The 7740-nt window shown below is 45.8% G+C and overlaps 1 non-coding gene across 1 annotated transcript; it reads left to right on the top strand.

Annotated features, from left to right (window-relative positions):
- Nucleotides 1–6857: 6857 nt before the first annotated feature.
- LOC115834593 lies at nt 6858–6957 on the top strand. The gene has a single exon (XR_004029532.1). It is a non-coding gene; the product is annotated as a small nucleolar RNA U13 (small nucleolar RNA).
- The last annotated feature ends 783 nt before the right edge of the window (nt 6958–7740 follow it).

Raw genomic sequence — 7740 nt, 5'->3', positions numbered from 1 at the left:
AAGGAAAAAAAGAAAGAGGATATACAAAATAATAACAGTGATTATAAGTAGTGGAATTATAGATTTTTCTTTTCTTCTTCAGCTTTTTACATACTGATTATATTCATTATAATTTCTATGTGTCATTATTCCTTTTTTTTTTTTTTTTTTTTTTTGAGACAGAGCCTTGCTCTGTCACCCAGGCTGGAGTCTGGAGTGCAGTGGCACAATTGCAGCTCACTGCAACCTCCGCTTCTCAGGTTCAAGTGATTCTCCTGCCTCAGCCCCCCGAGTAGCTGGGACTGCAGGCATGTGCCACTATGTCCGGCTAATTTTTGTATTTTTAGTAGAAACAGGGTTTCAACATGTCGGCCAGGCTAGTCTCAAAACCCTGGCCTCAAGTGATTCACCCACCTCGGCCTCCTGAAGTGCTAGGATTACAGGTGTGAACCACCACACCCAGCCTGGATTTGATTCTTAAACCAGCTGAGTAGGTGTTATTTTATTATCCCCATTTAACAAAGGAAGTAACTTCCCTAAGTCACACCACACCTTTTATAAGAGGTGGACTTTGACACAAGCCCACATCTCCCAACTGCTTTGATATTTCTTTCCATTCTGAGACCCAATGTTTGTTTGCTTGTTTGAGTGAATGAGTGAGCTCTGAGCCTTCCCTCAACACACTCACACACCCCTACTGTCCCGTACTCATGTCCCCTTCCTCGCTATTTCCTCTGTGTGGCCTCTGCCAAGCACAACCCTGAACACTTACGTGGGAAGGAACCCAGGAGGGGGTCTTTACCCAGTACTCAGTCTTTGCAGAGCTGGGAGCAGCCTGCTGCCCCCACAGGGTGTGCATCTGCGTGTGGGTAAGACGATTTCTTTCACGCCGCATTAGCCTATAAGACAGGCATTCTGGCACACTGTTCCAGGAATCCTCATGAAAGGCCTGAAGGGGTAGGGGGAAGCAGTTATTCATTGCAAAGCATGAGGTTGAGCTGCTCTTGCCACCTGGAGGGTGATCTGAGCTCAGCCCACTGCACTGCAACTGACATCAGGCAGCAACTGGCAGGGAGGTCCTCGAAGAGCTGGTGACACTGATGGTGTGTCATGCTCCTCAGAGGACACGACCCTGCCCTGCCCAGGGATTATAAATGGCTCTCCCGGGTATTGTTGGGTTTCTTTCCTTTCTACAGTGAACTAAGAGTCTCTGGACCACAGAACTATGGAGTATTTGAGTCATGGGAGGAGAGGAATAGTGTTGGGCAAAGAGACTGGTGGGAAAGAGGGGGAGCCGGGCATGTACCCGGGCTGATGGGTGTGCACTGTGGGACCTGGACCTGCCACATGACTCCTCTAGGCCTGCTTCCTTCCTTACCAGATGGCCATGAGCTTCACAATTTTAATGACACCTACCTTGCAGCATTGTTTTAAGGCTTAAATTGATTTACTTGCTCAATAAATTACTTATTGAGTACCTATTGTGTTCCAGGTCTTGTTCTCAATGCTGGAGAACAGAAAAAGTCCCAGTCCTCATTTGGGGAGATGGATGATAAACAAATAAACATATAAAAAACTTCGGACAGCAGTAAGTGCAATAAGAGAAATAAAGTGGAGCAAAAGGGATAGAGCGGTAGGGGAGGCTGTTTTAGATAAGGAATTTGGGGAAGATCTCTCTGGGGAGGTGAGACTGAAACCAAGACGAGGAAGAAGTGAGCGAGTGAGCCAGGCCAAGCTCAGTAGCTGATGCCTGTAATCCCAGCACTTTGGGAGACCAAGGCAGGAGGACCACTTAAGTCCAGGAGCTTGAGACCAGCCTGGGCAATATAAGGAGACCTCATTTCTACAAAACCTTTTTTTAAAAATTAGCTGGGCATGATGTTTGCACCTGTAGTCCCAGCTACTTCGGAGGCTGATTGTAGGAGGATCACTTGAGCCAGGGCAGTCAAAGCTGCAGTGAGCTGTGATTGCATTATTGTGCTCTAGCCTAGGTGACAAGCAACACCCTTTCTCAAAAACATGTGTATAGGCCGGGCGTGGTGGCTCATGCCTATAATCCCAGCACTTTGGGAGGCCAGTGCAGGTGGGTCATGTGGTCAGGAGTTTGAGACCATCCTGACCAACATGGTGAAACTCTGTCTCTACTAAAAATATAAAAATTAGCCAGGTGTGGTGGCGCACACCTATAATCCCAGCTACTCAGGAGGCTGAGGCAGGAGAATTGCTTGAACCCAGCAGGCGGAGGGTGCAGTGAACCCAGATCAGACCACTGCACTCCAGCCTGGGCGACAGAGTGAGACTCTGTCTCAAAACAAAACAAAACAAAACCAAAAAAATGTATACATAGGCCAGGTGCAGTGGCTCGTGCCTGTAATCTCAGCACTTTGGGAGGCAGGTGGATCACTCGAGGTGAGGAGTTTGAGACCAGCCTGCCCAACATGGCGAAACCCTGTCTCTACAAAAAATGCAAAAATTAGCCAGACATGGTAGTGCGCACCTGTAGTCTCAGCTACTCAGGAGGCTGAGGCATGAGAATTGCTTGAACCCAGGAGATGGAGGTTGCAGTGAGCCAAGATCGTGTCACTGCACTCCAGCCTGGGCAACGGAGCGAGACCCTGTCTCAAAAAATATATCTATCTAAAAATAAAATAAAGATAGAGAGTGAGCCAGGTGGTATCTGAGGAAGAGTGTTCCTTGCAGAGGGAACAGTAAGTGCAGCAGGATGGGATCACACGAGACAATGGATATGACAGCCCTGGGCTGTCATGTAAACACAAGGACCCTCCAAGCCGGCCACTCCTCACTGGCCTCCTGACCCTCTGACAGCTAGCAAAGAAGTGACTAATCACAGAAACCTAAGTATTACACTTTACATTTCCAAAGGTCCTGGGTCCCCTCCCATGAGCACCACTCCAGGAACAGGCAGAAAGAGAATGGAAACAACTTTCCTCATGCCTCTATTAGAGCACTTACGTCTCATGATCTCTTTACAAATCAGTGTCACCCCTGGGACATGGGCTGCTGCAGGCAGGACTGCTTCTCACTTCTTAGGGACCCTGAGGGGCACTGGCGAGCCACACTACCTTTGGAATCCTGGGTTGGAACGCTGGTTCTGTCATGTTCTTGCTGTGTCAGTTCAGGCATGTTTTTTTGCCTTTCTGAGCCTGAGCTTCCTCATCTGTAAGATGGGAGCATTTTTATAGCTAACTCCCAGGGCTGTTTTGAGAATCAGCTGGGCCCAGCATATTGTAAGTGCAAAAGTGTAGGTTACTTGTTGTCGTTGCTCATATTCTGAATGCCTGACAGTAAGTGCTCAAAAAATTTGGTAGAATAGAACTCAAGAGTAAGAAAATCCTCCAGGAAGAATTTCATGTTTAGAGCTGCTGCTATTTCGAGGGGATGTGCTTACCCTGCAAGTACCCAGGGAAGGATATAGTCATCTGTCTGAGAACACCTGTGAGACACGACATTGACCCAAGTCCCTAATCTGATCCCTTGCTCCAGAGCCTGTTTTGATGTCCTGTTCTTAGGTAGAAACCTTGTCAAGCCATTAACATGATATGAATAGATACAGTGTTGATCTTCGCTGGAAGCTAAGAAGCAGCATTCACTCCCCGCATATCTTTGGCTGCCTTCCTGCTCCCACTAGCCTCCTCTGGAGCCATGTATGGGCCTTGCACTCACCCCACCCTGCCCCTGGCACTGTGTTGTAGCCACCTCTGAGATTTGTGGAAAACAGTCCTAGAATAAGGTGAGCTGGGCAGAAGATAAAGCAGGAATCTCAGGATTTAGCCTTAAGTTCTCACGTCCTGGAGGTGAGACCAGCAAGAACCATCTTGGCAATGTAATTGTGTGGGTTGGGAAAATGCAAAGAAGCAGCTCGTCATCCTGGATAAGAGAGGATTTGCGGAAAAGGGAAACAAGCGCTTGGTGCTTGGATTCTGACAGTAGGCTGATGGCTGGAGGTGGCTGGGCAGTGGAAGTGGATTCCCAGTGGCTGGCAGGAGTATATGGCAGACGGGGCTGAGGAAGGTGTCTCCCCGAGGATAGCCTCCTTGCTTGCTCAGATTCCAAGTGACCGTCAGCATTTTATTTGCTTTCCTGAGACCCAGCCCTGGCATGAAGAAATAGTGGTGACCTTGAGACCCTCAACAAGCTGAATTACTAACCTTTGGTAAATCAATGCCAGGAATTGAGAGTGTTTAGCTCAAGTGGGCAGCAGACCTAGGCCAAAATGGCATTATAAAAACATGGAGGTCACTGTTAACACTGTGCACATGAAGTCAAAGTGGAAGTAAGCTATTAAGATCTTAGTATGAGTCAAAAAGGGCCGGCTGACAGTCCTTGGCTATATGACTGTGAGCAAGTGCCTTAACCTTTCTCAACATCACTTTTCTCATCTATAAAACAGGAATAATAATTCCTGCCACATCTGACTCATAGGGTTCTCATGAGACTCACTTTTGAGCAAATTTAGAGCACATGATATCAAGTGGTAGTACATGGCTTCCTTTATGTTTCCCACAGAGAGTGGTTGTGAAGCTCACCTGAGCAGCTACCCGCAATGATCAGCGCATAATAGATGTGCAAGAATTATAATTCAATTGTTGCTTGTAAAAATGCTACATGTGAAAATGTGATTTAAGTGCACAGAGTATTATAAAGTGTCAATTCTTATTTTCATCTTTTATTCATCTGCTAGCAGATGGGATTAATACACGATTCCACAGTCACCTGTCCAGCCAGGTAAATTTTTCCATCCTTGGTCCCAGGGGACCTCAGTAACTCCTTGCCATCCTCCTTACTCCTCAAGTCAGCCCCACACATGGTCTCTTCCTCAAACATTGTTTTTACCACATTGTTCCTCCTGAAGAACAACGCTTCTTACAGGCATAGGACTCCAGTCCCCTCCAATTTGGTCTTTGAAGCAAGACCTCCCTTTTCTGCTCTCAGGGTCAAGCCGCCTCTCCTCCATACCTCCGCTTCTTCCTTGAGCCGTGACTGCCAGACAGAATGCCCTTGTCTCGCCTCTCTTCTTTTTTCAGGCTCAACTCTTCTTCAAAATTCATACCCCTCCTTCCTCTGGGAGCTTCCTTTGATTTACCCCACCCCAGAGATCGCTCAGCTAGTGTGGGCTTGGTTTGTGTTGTACAATTTGGCTTTTGCTCACACTTGATTTTCTAAATGTTCTTTCAGCCCTGTGGCAGGGACTGCATCTTCTTCTGTCTTCACCTGTGCTTAGTGGAACGTACAGTTTAAAGGAGGCATCCAGGGAGAATGTTCCTTGACCAAGAGTCCCTCACCTTATTGTTTGCCTTCCTAGGCCCCTCTCTAGCAGCAGAAGCTTCCCGAGGAGCAGTGCCACCCTTCAATGAAACATCTTGTTTTAGATGTCAGTGGGGGTCCCTACCTCCCACCATACCCAGGGAAAGCTTTCAGTTAGTGCCTGCAAGGGACTAATTCTTCATGACTCATGGCTTTTCTATTCCGGTATAATTGCTCTTGTTCTCCAATTTGGCAGGGACCTTGCAGCCAAAAGAAACCTGTGCAGGGAGTAAATCAGAGCATTTGGTCAGTATCTTTGCAATGAACTGGGATTTTTCTTCTAGTTTCTTTTTCTTTTTCTGTCTTTCTTTCTTCTTCTTCTTCTTCTTCTTTTTTTTTTTTTTTTTTTTTTTTTGAGACAGAGTCTCGCTCTGTCACCCAGCGTGGAGTGCAGTGGCGTGATCTCGGCTCACTGCAACCTCTGCCTCCTGGGTTCAAGCGATTCTCCTGCCTCAGCCTCCCGAGTAGCTGGGATTACAGATGCGTGCCACCACGCCCGGATAATTTTTGTATTTTTAGTAGGGACAGGGTTTCACCACATTGGTCAGGCTGGTCTCAAACTCCCCACCTCAGGTGATCTGCCCACCTCGGCCTCCCAAAGTGCTGGGATTACAGGTGTGAGCCACCAGGTGCCCAGCCTAGTTTATTTTTCTTTTCTTTTCTTTTCTTTTTTTTTTTTTTTTTTTTGAGATGGAGTCTTGCTCTGTGCCTTAGCTGGAGTGGTGTGTGTGGTGTGATCTTTGGCTCACTGCAACCTCCGCCTCCGAGGTTCAAGCAATTCTCTGCCTCAGCGTCCTCAGTAGCTGGGATTACAGGCACCCACCACCACGCCCAGCTACTTTTTTTGCATTTTTAGTAGAGACAGGGTTTCACCATCTTGGCCAAGCTTGTCTTGAACTCCTGACCTTGTGATCCACCTGCCTCGGCCTCCCAAAATGCTGGGATAACAGGCATGAGCCACTGCACCTGGCCTAGTTTATTTTTCTATGTATGCCTATAGACAGATGCCCAGGCTGTGTCCCCACCCCCACCGTGGTGTGGTTCTAGGCATGCCCTGGGAGGCCCAGAATCTAAGACATCTGAGCTGATGTCACTGGTGGGGAAATGCTTAGAAAGAAAGAGCAATCCTGAGTTTGCTTCAAGGTACAGATTTGCTCCCCCATTTCTCTTTTATTTTCCTTTGGTTTCTGCTCCCTCTGCATTTATGTGCATGCTCAGCAGTGGAGATATAAGATAAAGAAGATCCTGTCTGTCCTGAGAGTCTCACAGTCTGGCAGAACTTCCTACCCTACTAGTGGGAAGCCTCCTAGAGAGTCCCTGGATTCCTGCTCTTCTCCATTGCGCTCCTAAATTTTAAGAATCTTATGAAAGTTATGGATTCTCTACCCTTGCTCCAAAGGCAGACATATTCAATATTTTGCATTAAACTCCAGGGGGTTTACAGACCCGGTGAAGCCCATCCACAAAATCCACAAGCTCCATTAAAAAAAAAAAGTCAACAAGGATGAGAAGGGGGAAGAAACTTAGAATGGAATACAAATAGAAACAAATGCATCCTTTTGTAGCCCATGAACATGATGACTGGGTTTTCACACATATGTGAGATGTACCTCCTTCAAACCTTAAGACATCAGCACATTACCTGACGTGAAAAAAAGAAATGAACTTAACTCTATTTTAAATAACTCTATTTTAAACAAATAATATTACGATGCTGAAGGGAGGATAAAACCAAACAAACAAGCCCAACAAATATTTAATTCTAGTTAGAAGGAGTTTTTTCTGTAGTGATATGGGTTAGCAATTCTGAAATACATTTTGTGTGCTGTAGAGTTGGGCAGATGAGTAAATGTACTGAGGATATTGGAAGCTAGTTCTTGCTGTTGGAGAGGAGAGTTATAAATATGGAGAAAGGGAGGACTAAAATGAATTTTGTGGTGTTGAGTTGGAAATGGAGGTATCTATATGAATCCATGATTTTATGTGTGTGTGTGTGTGTGTGTGTGTACAGATGTGGAAATTAAGATAAAATATGTATATTTCTTAGCTCTGTGGGCTAAAGGGCTTAGAAGTAGACACTACAGTAGCATTGAGTATACCTGGCACTTGGATCTTGGTTTCTAAATATCATTTTGTACTGAAAAAAAAAACAAAAAACCTAGGTCTCCTTGGAGAAATGGCTAATTCTAGGACTGAGAGGGGGAAAACACAAGATAAGCTTAGAATATCGTGTTGTGCCAGAAAGCAAGGAAGTGCTTTTTAAAAAATGGAGATATGGAAAAATAACACAGGAATCAGAAGGGACCCCCATTGGCCAAATCTGGGACTATTCGAACATCAGAATAAATAATGGTAATTATTTATTATCATCACAGTGGTATTATACCACAATATTACAGTGGTGATATCACTATAGAATAGCCATAGAATAAAATA

This window comes from Nomascus leucogenys, chromosome 3 (assembly GCF_006542625.1).
Source record: "Nomascus leucogenys isolate Asia chromosome 3, Asia_NLE_v1, whole genome shotgun sequence".
NCBI lineage: Eukaryota > Metazoa > Chordata > Mammalia > Primates > Hylobatidae > Nomascus > Nomascus leucogenys.
This window is presented reverse-complemented; position numbering and strand designations above follow the sequence as displayed.